The sequence below is a fragment of the Centroberyx gerrardi genome, chromosome 14, assembly GCF_048128805.1.
Source record: "Centroberyx gerrardi isolate f3 chromosome 14, fCenGer3.hap1.cur.20231027, whole genome shotgun sequence".
Lineage (NCBI taxonomy): Eukaryota > Metazoa > Chordata > Actinopteri > Beryciformes > Berycidae > Centroberyx > Centroberyx gerrardi.
In genome coordinates this window covers 1,830,173-1,837,672 of record NC_136010.1, presented here as the reverse complement: position 1 = coordinate 1,837,672, position 7,500 = coordinate 1,830,173, and the positions used below count along the sequence as shown (strand labels likewise).

The following is a 7,500-nucleotide window of genomic DNA, read 5'->3' as shown; positions in this document are numbered from 1 at the left end:
TGCCTGTCTGTCTGTCTGTCTGCCTGTCTGCCTGTCTGTCTGCCTGTCTGACTGTCTGTCTGCCTGTCTGCCTGTCTGTCTGTCTGTCTGTCTGTCTGTCTGTCTGCCTGTCTGCCTGTCTGCCTGTCTGCCTGTCTGTCTGCCTGTCTGCCTGTCTGTCTGTCTGTCTGCCTGTCTGCCTGTCTGCCTGTCTGTCTGTCTGTCTGCCTGTCTGCCTGTCTGTCTGTCTGCCTGTCTGTCTGCCTGTCTGTCTGTCTGTCTGTCTGTCTGTCTGTCTGTCTGTCTGCCTGCCTGTCTGCCTGTCTGCCTGTCTGTCTGTCTGTCTGTCTGTCTGTCTGCCTGTCTGTCTGCCTGTCTGCCTGTCTGTCTGTCTGTCTGCCTGTCTGTCTGTCTGTCTGTCTGTCTGTCTGTCTGTCTGTAGATTTCCTCTCCTCTAAATGCAGTTAATGGATGAACAGCCTCTTGGTATGGAGCGACCTTTGTGCTTTTATTTTGAAAGTGAAGAAACTTCTCCTTTCTCTTACAATGGCCTTTTTATCTCCATTCATTCAAATCTTTTTGTTCATTCAGTTATAACAGGTGATTGGCAGTTGATTGACAGGTGAAAGGCAGGTGATTGACAGGTGACAGACAGGTGATTGGCAGTTGATTGACAGGTGAAAGGCAGGTGATTGACAGGTGATTGACAGGTGAAAGGCAGGTGATTGACAGGTGAAAGGCAAGTGATTGACAGGTGAAAGGCAGGTGATTGACAGGTGATTGACAGGTGAAAGGCAAGTGATTGACAGGTGAAAGGCAGGTGATTGACAGGTGAAAGGCAGGTGATTGACAGGTGAAAGGCAGGTGATTGACAGGTGAATGAATTCCAGTTTTTTAGTAATTTAACCCTCAGCCTGCTTTGTCTACTTCTAAGGCAGTTAGTGGTATACTACGTTTCCCAGAATGCCTTTCAACGACCACCAGAGAACTCGGCTGGACTTGTATTCAGCTGATGGCTTAACGAGAGCAATAACAAGCGAGGGAGAGATTCTCCAGTCGAGAAACAGTTTGCAGCCCCTTCCTCCACCCAGCCTGTTCTGGGTGGAGTTTTCCTTTAAGGAACTGAGAGGCCCGGCCTTGTTCTCAGGCTGCCATGCAGTTCTGATTTGAGTTAAAGGTTTCATCAGAACAAAGACGGCAGAACGTTTTCCACCCGGAGGGGAACATGAGTCCGTCCTGCTGAACCTCTGACAGGACAGCAGAGTCCTGACATCAGAGCATGTTGACGCGCCGCATGAAGAGTTTTGTTCCAAAGTGAAATCTTCATGAATTGAAAAACGTAACTCCGACTCTGACGAAATGTTTTTACTCATATCCTTTATTACGTTACGCTTTTATTTCTGCAACCTGGTTTCTGTAACAGCAGGTTCCCCTCCTGACTCTGGAAGGGTCACCGGCCGTCACCTGTCAGATCCTGCAGCAATCTGAGTGTTTTTAATATCGCGTAATGAATATCAGGTGTTTTATTTTCCCAACTGGAAGTAGAAACCATCACATGTTGTTTTTATCTGGGTGATAAACGTGTTGAAGCGCTGAAGCTCACTGAGTCTCCTGCTGCAACAACAGCAGTTTGTTCTGAGTTCAGTTAGTCAATAATCCTGCTTCCTCATTCTCTCTGTAGTCACACACACACACACACACACACACACACACACACACACAGGTTGGTTCAGTATTAATCCCCAGCAGCTTCCTGGTTGCTCCTGTGACTCATCCAGCTGAACAACAGTTGATTCAGAGCGGCTTTGCCTCAGTCTGATTTCAGTTTTATTTATTGACACTTTATTTTCCAGGTGAGTGTGACTGAGCAGCCTGCTGTCTGTCATCACCTGAGAAACTTTCAGCTCCACACACACACACACACACACACACACACACACACACTGCTCCACACTGCTGAGCACTGTCAGCTGTGTGTTCCTGTAGAGAAACAGACAGACTGGAGTCAGTACTGCTGTCAGTGTGTAAAGCTGAGGATACACAGACAGGCTTTAGGGCAGATTTGTGCCACAATTTGCTGACAATGGGCAATGAGTATGAGCAACTGGGCAATGAGCACAGAGGGCAATGGGCAACTGACAAATCTGACAGTTGCAGTGAAAATGGATGAAATGAACTGCTGCATCTCTGTCATCTTCACCTGCTGTTTTCTACTGAAACTTTAACAGTTGAATCATTTCATCAGGTTTCCACTGGAGGTTCATCTCATGTTACAGGCTCTGGCTTTCTATTAAATGCTCTATAAAAAGAATGACAGCTATTATTTCCTAGTTGTGTTTTATTATTTAGTGGCAGTTGGACCATTTTGAAAATATTTTGGGCTGAGGACAGGTCAGCTGACCAATCTCCTTGTCTCTGATTGGTTGATGTTGAAACCTCGCTCTCTGATTGATCTAGGCTAGATGTCAAACTGACACATTGTTTTCAGTGAGAGAACTTTTTGCAAATTTTGCTCCAAATTTGCCCTAAAAATTTGCCCCTGTGTCATCACCTTAGAGTGTGACAGCCCAATCACTAATCGATCACCGATTGAAATGATGCATGCTGGGATACAGGTCAGTTTCTGAGGTCAAACCAAACCGCTCTCTCACCTCATACTGACTGATGCTCGCTCGCCCGCTGTCAGTCTAATGTGTGTAAGCTTTGCAGCAGCGGAGGCTAATTTATGCGTGACACATTTTGTTTTTCGTCTGCGCATATTTTAGTTACAACTGGATTGAGCTAGCAAAGCAGTTTTGTGTCACAGATGTGGAATCTGTTATGTAAGTTCACTTCTGCAGCATTTTGAGCACAAAGACAATTCAAAGTGCTTTACACAAGGTTCATAAGACATTAGATAACACATACAGGATAAGATAAACAAAGAACAACAAATAAAAAGAGATAAATAAAGAATTAAAATGCATAAAAAGAGAGTAAAGATCAAGTTGCATAGGCAGCGCAGAACAAAAAAGGCATTCTGGGTAATGTCGGTGCCTCCTGTACCAGTCAGTTGAAAAGCTGTGAACAGAAACACTTTCTCTCACCCAGCGGTGACGACAGAGACTTGAACTTTCCATCACAGCTGACACTTGATCTCATGTGAGACAGCAGGTCAGTGTCAGTGTCAGTGTCAGTGTCAGTGAGCTGGTGGGAATGAAACCTCCAACCCTGCAGAGTTAATGCCTTGCTCCACCCAGAGGTGACGGCAGGAGAACTTATTTAGTGATGAAGTGTCGTCATTTACTGTTTGGGTGAACCAGCTTTCCCTCAACCTGCCTCGTCTACTTCTACTGCAGTTTACTACGTTTCCCAGAATGCCTTTTTTGGCAACCTCAGAGAAGGAGCGTGAACTTGTTGCTGTGTGTTGTATGTACAGGTGGAGAGAGAGAGAGATAGCATAGTAAGAGCAAGAGAGTGAGAGTTTTTCCAGTTGATAAAAAGCGATTCGTCCTCCTTCCTCAAACCTCATCCTGTCTCTCTGCTGCAGTGCATGCTGGTCTCTCTCCTGCTCCTGCAGTGCATTCTGGTCTCTCTCCTGCTCCTGTGGGTGGAGAAACTGGTCTCTCTCCTCTTCTACGATGGATTTCTCCCTGTATGATTGTTGAACGTCTCTCGGTGCAAAATGGCGGCTCTAGAAAGAAGCCCTCGCTCTTTGATTCTGAGGGACTGACACCAAAACCTGACGTTTACCGCTGAGGTTTTACATCCTGAAACATTTTCTCATATCAAACTCCACTGTAGCTGCTGGAAACATCTGGAGGTGACGTCACCTCGTCTACGATTGGCCGGTTCTCCACCAAGAAGAAAAACACAACAAACTACTGGATGGAGACAGAGATGAAAAGAACATCTGACAGCTGATAGTGTTTTAGGGAGTTTTCCTTCAATGACAGTACAGTTGTTAGTCGTATCTACATGATGTAGTCTTTCTGCCTGGAGCAGAGTAAGACACATGGAGGTCAGGCTGCCTTGCTCAGAGGCACTGTGTCTGTATCAGCGCTGGGGTTTCAACCAGCAACCAGCAACCAGCAACCAGCAACCAGCAACCAGCAACCAGCAACCAGCAACCAGCAACCCATCTGTCTGCCAGGCAGCAGCTGGGAGGGGAAGCAGGTCAGTTACAGTTAGAGCGGCTGCTTTTCACAATCTAGGTGTGTGTGTGTGTGTGTGTGTGTGTGTGTGTGTGTGTGTGTGTGTGTGTGCGTGTGTGTGTGTGTCATCAGAAGTTCAACCTAACGGAGGTGAAGGGTAAAGACATACAGAAAAGTACAGTGTTACCAGACAAAATGAGGATGTGACTTTTGACACTTCTAACAGTCTTTTCACACATGCTAGATGCGTGTGTGTGATATTACCCACAATTCAACAGGGGTTATGTTTCCACTGGTCAGACTGGTTCAGGTCTGACTGTCTGACTCAGCTTCATCAGTAAACCAGTTAACAGAAAGTGTGAGTGAGCAGCGGCTTGCTGCAGACATGATGATCCAGTAGAGACAGAAACAGGAAGTCCTGCTGACAGAAGACTGTAAAGTGGGTCGGCTTTACGCAGGCTGAGTCTCTGGTACATTTTCATTTATAAGGCTATACTGAGAAAACTCCCATTTTATTTATGTACGTACATCGTCTAGCAGACGAGCAAAAATGACCGTTTACGCTCACAAAACTTGTTTTTACTGAATGTAAAAAAGGTTCGTACAGAGTTTGGTAAAAAGGCGTTTCAGTTCTCCGCCCCGTGGCATGGGACGAGCTCCAGGACCTGAGACTACAGGACCGCTCTCATTTTTGATTTTAAAACAATGGTTAAAGGTAGGGAGGATGGTGAAAATTGTAATTGTTTTTCCCCATAGTTTAGGGTTAGGGTTTTAGTTTGTTGACCATGTATAATGCTGTAATGTGATGAGATGTTTGTTGTAGCGTCTGTGCTGCTTTTCTTGGCCTGGTCCCTCTTGAAAAAGAGATTCTTATTCTCAGTGAGGCTAACCTGGATAAATAAAGGTTAAATAAATCATTTTAAAAAAAAGAATGTACCCATAATGCAGTGCGAGTGTGACAGAGAGTGAAAGCAGCCACAGTAAGCTTACAAGTTCTTCTCTCCAGTTCTGATGTTTCTTCTTTCACATGCTATTTTTTGCCTTTATTTGATAGTCTATAGTGAAGAGAGACAGGGATGGGGAGAGAGAGAGAGAGAGAGAGAGAGAGAGGGGGATGACATGCGGTAAAGGTCCCGGGCCGGATTCACACCCAGGAGGTCCCGGTCACATGGTCCGCCCCTCAGACCGCTGACGCCCATCTCACCTGCTGTTCTGTCAGAAAATCAAACCTGGAAGACAAACGAGACACAAACATCAAACATGGCCGCCCTGATGTGGGTTTTGCTGCTTCTTGCTGTTTCTGTGAGGAGGAGAGAAACTGCCTCAGCTCTGTGAGAAAGTAGATTTTAAGCACATAAGTATATTAGTCGGAATATACTTACTCGGAAACTTTGGTAGCGACATTTTTCAGACTTTCTAACTTTGAGTGTTTGAGTGTCTGACTGTTAGTGTCCGGCTGCAGGAAACTGGTTTCTTCCCACCTCAAATGATGCTTTATGTTATGTTTTCTGTTTCACTTCTTTTTTCTCTCTTTTTACAGCACATACTTCATATTTTTGGAAAACGTTCACATCATCCATATTTTTTATTCATTTCATTTTCTACTGCTGCTATTTTGCACACCCTCATACTTGCTGTAATTCATATATTTTCATACTTTTCATATAATACACCCTCCCATTAGCTCTATTCTTATTCATATCGCTGTATGTTTTTACGACCTGCCGCTGCAACAGACCAGCATGTTAAACCCGGCAGGAACCCGTTCCGCACAGACAAACTGTCAGTTGTCAGATATTTAGAGAAAACATCTGTCAGTTGGTGTTTAACACAGACAGCGGTGTTTATTTCAGAAAGCGGCGCGGCGTCTCGGTAAAGATAGAAGCGCTCTGGTAGAGAAGACAGGAACTGCTGATAAAGCCACAGCAGTCCAAGCGTCCCTGAACGCACCGCGGGTCAGTGAACACAGCAGAACAGACGAGAAACTTCTAGAAACTTCTGTTTGTTCCTCCGACCTCTGACTGATAAACAATTCACCTTCTATCTGTTCTTACTATACTCTATTTTAGTAAAGTCATTAATGTCAAGTCTCAAGTCTAAATGTAGAACAGCAAGTCAAGTCAGAACAAATCAAGAGTCCAGTATCAATTTAATATCTTAAAGAAAACTAAATATCTAGGACTTTTCAATGCAATATGGTTTTAATAGGATAAAAACTTGGTAAGAGCATCATGAGTTTGATTTCTATAATCAGTTTCAACTTCAATAAATTCAATCATTCCATACAAATTCAGAAAACAGAATTTAAATTCAGTCGTCTGCTGGAACAAATCTCATCACTTTCAATCTAAGTCATTTACACAAACACAAGATCTCAAGTCAAGACTTTAGAAACCTTTTCAAGTCATCAAAGTACAAGTCAGAGTCAAGTCCCAAGTCACCAGAACCCAAGTCAAGTCAAGTCTCAAGTCTTCTCTTCATGCAGCAAGTCAAGACTCAAGCTATTAAAACTGAGACTCGAGTCCAAGTCATGTGACTCGAGTCCAAGTCATGTGACTCGAGTCCAAGTCATGTGACTCGAGTCTCCTCTTCTGCAGTACAAAGTTTCAGTCACTAGATCTTCATCTGCATCAGGGCTGTAAATGATTAATCAGTGATTGATTTATTGTCGTTAAGAATTTGATCGATCAAGCTTATTAATTAGTAATCAGTTAACTACTGCTTATTGGCCTTCATGTTTCTGTTTTTGTTTTGCTGTATAAATTATCCCATGTTTCAAATGTTTAAAGTTTTGATTGAGTACAGTTTTGTATTTTCTATCGCTACATTTTGCTGTTTTTTTAAAAAAAAAGATTAACTGATTATTGATCATTGATCTTTATTTCTGAGGATGATCAATCAGGGAAATTTCTTAAAATTGACATCTAATCTGCATACAGTTTTGTGTTATAATTAGTAAGTATAATTATAAGTAATAAGTATAATTCCTGCACTTCTTTCTCCTTTTCAGTATCGGTCGTTTATTAACCAGCAGATAGTTTAGTTGACTTCATGCTGTTATGTCTCATTCTTGTCCCTGTGTGTGTGTGTGTGTGTGTGTGTGTGTGTGTACCTCTGCTTGTTTTATGATTATTTTCTTCCACTTTTTTAAATTATTCTTGTTTTTTCCTCTAATGTATTTTCTTCAATTTAATTTTATCATTCGTTCTGTTCATGCCTCAGCGGCTCCCGTCTTCTTCTCCTCTTTTTCTTTCTTATATCGTTTAATTTCCTGTTGTTTTATCTTCAAAATCTCAAAATATCATTCAGAAGAAGAGAATGGGAACTTCTCAGCTGGAAAATACGTTGTAATAAAGTTGGATTAATTTGTTGTGCATTCTAACTGGTG

The 7,500-nt window shown here is 43.1% G+C and overlaps 1 protein-coding gene across 1 annotated transcript in view; it reads right to left on the bottom strand.

Annotated features, from left to right (window-relative positions):
• uxt (ubiquitously-expressed, prefoldin-like chaperone) overlaps positions 1-7,500 on the bottom strand; it is a 363,866-nt gene that overhangs the window by 7,800 nt on the left and 348,566 nt on the right. The window lies entirely within an intron of this gene.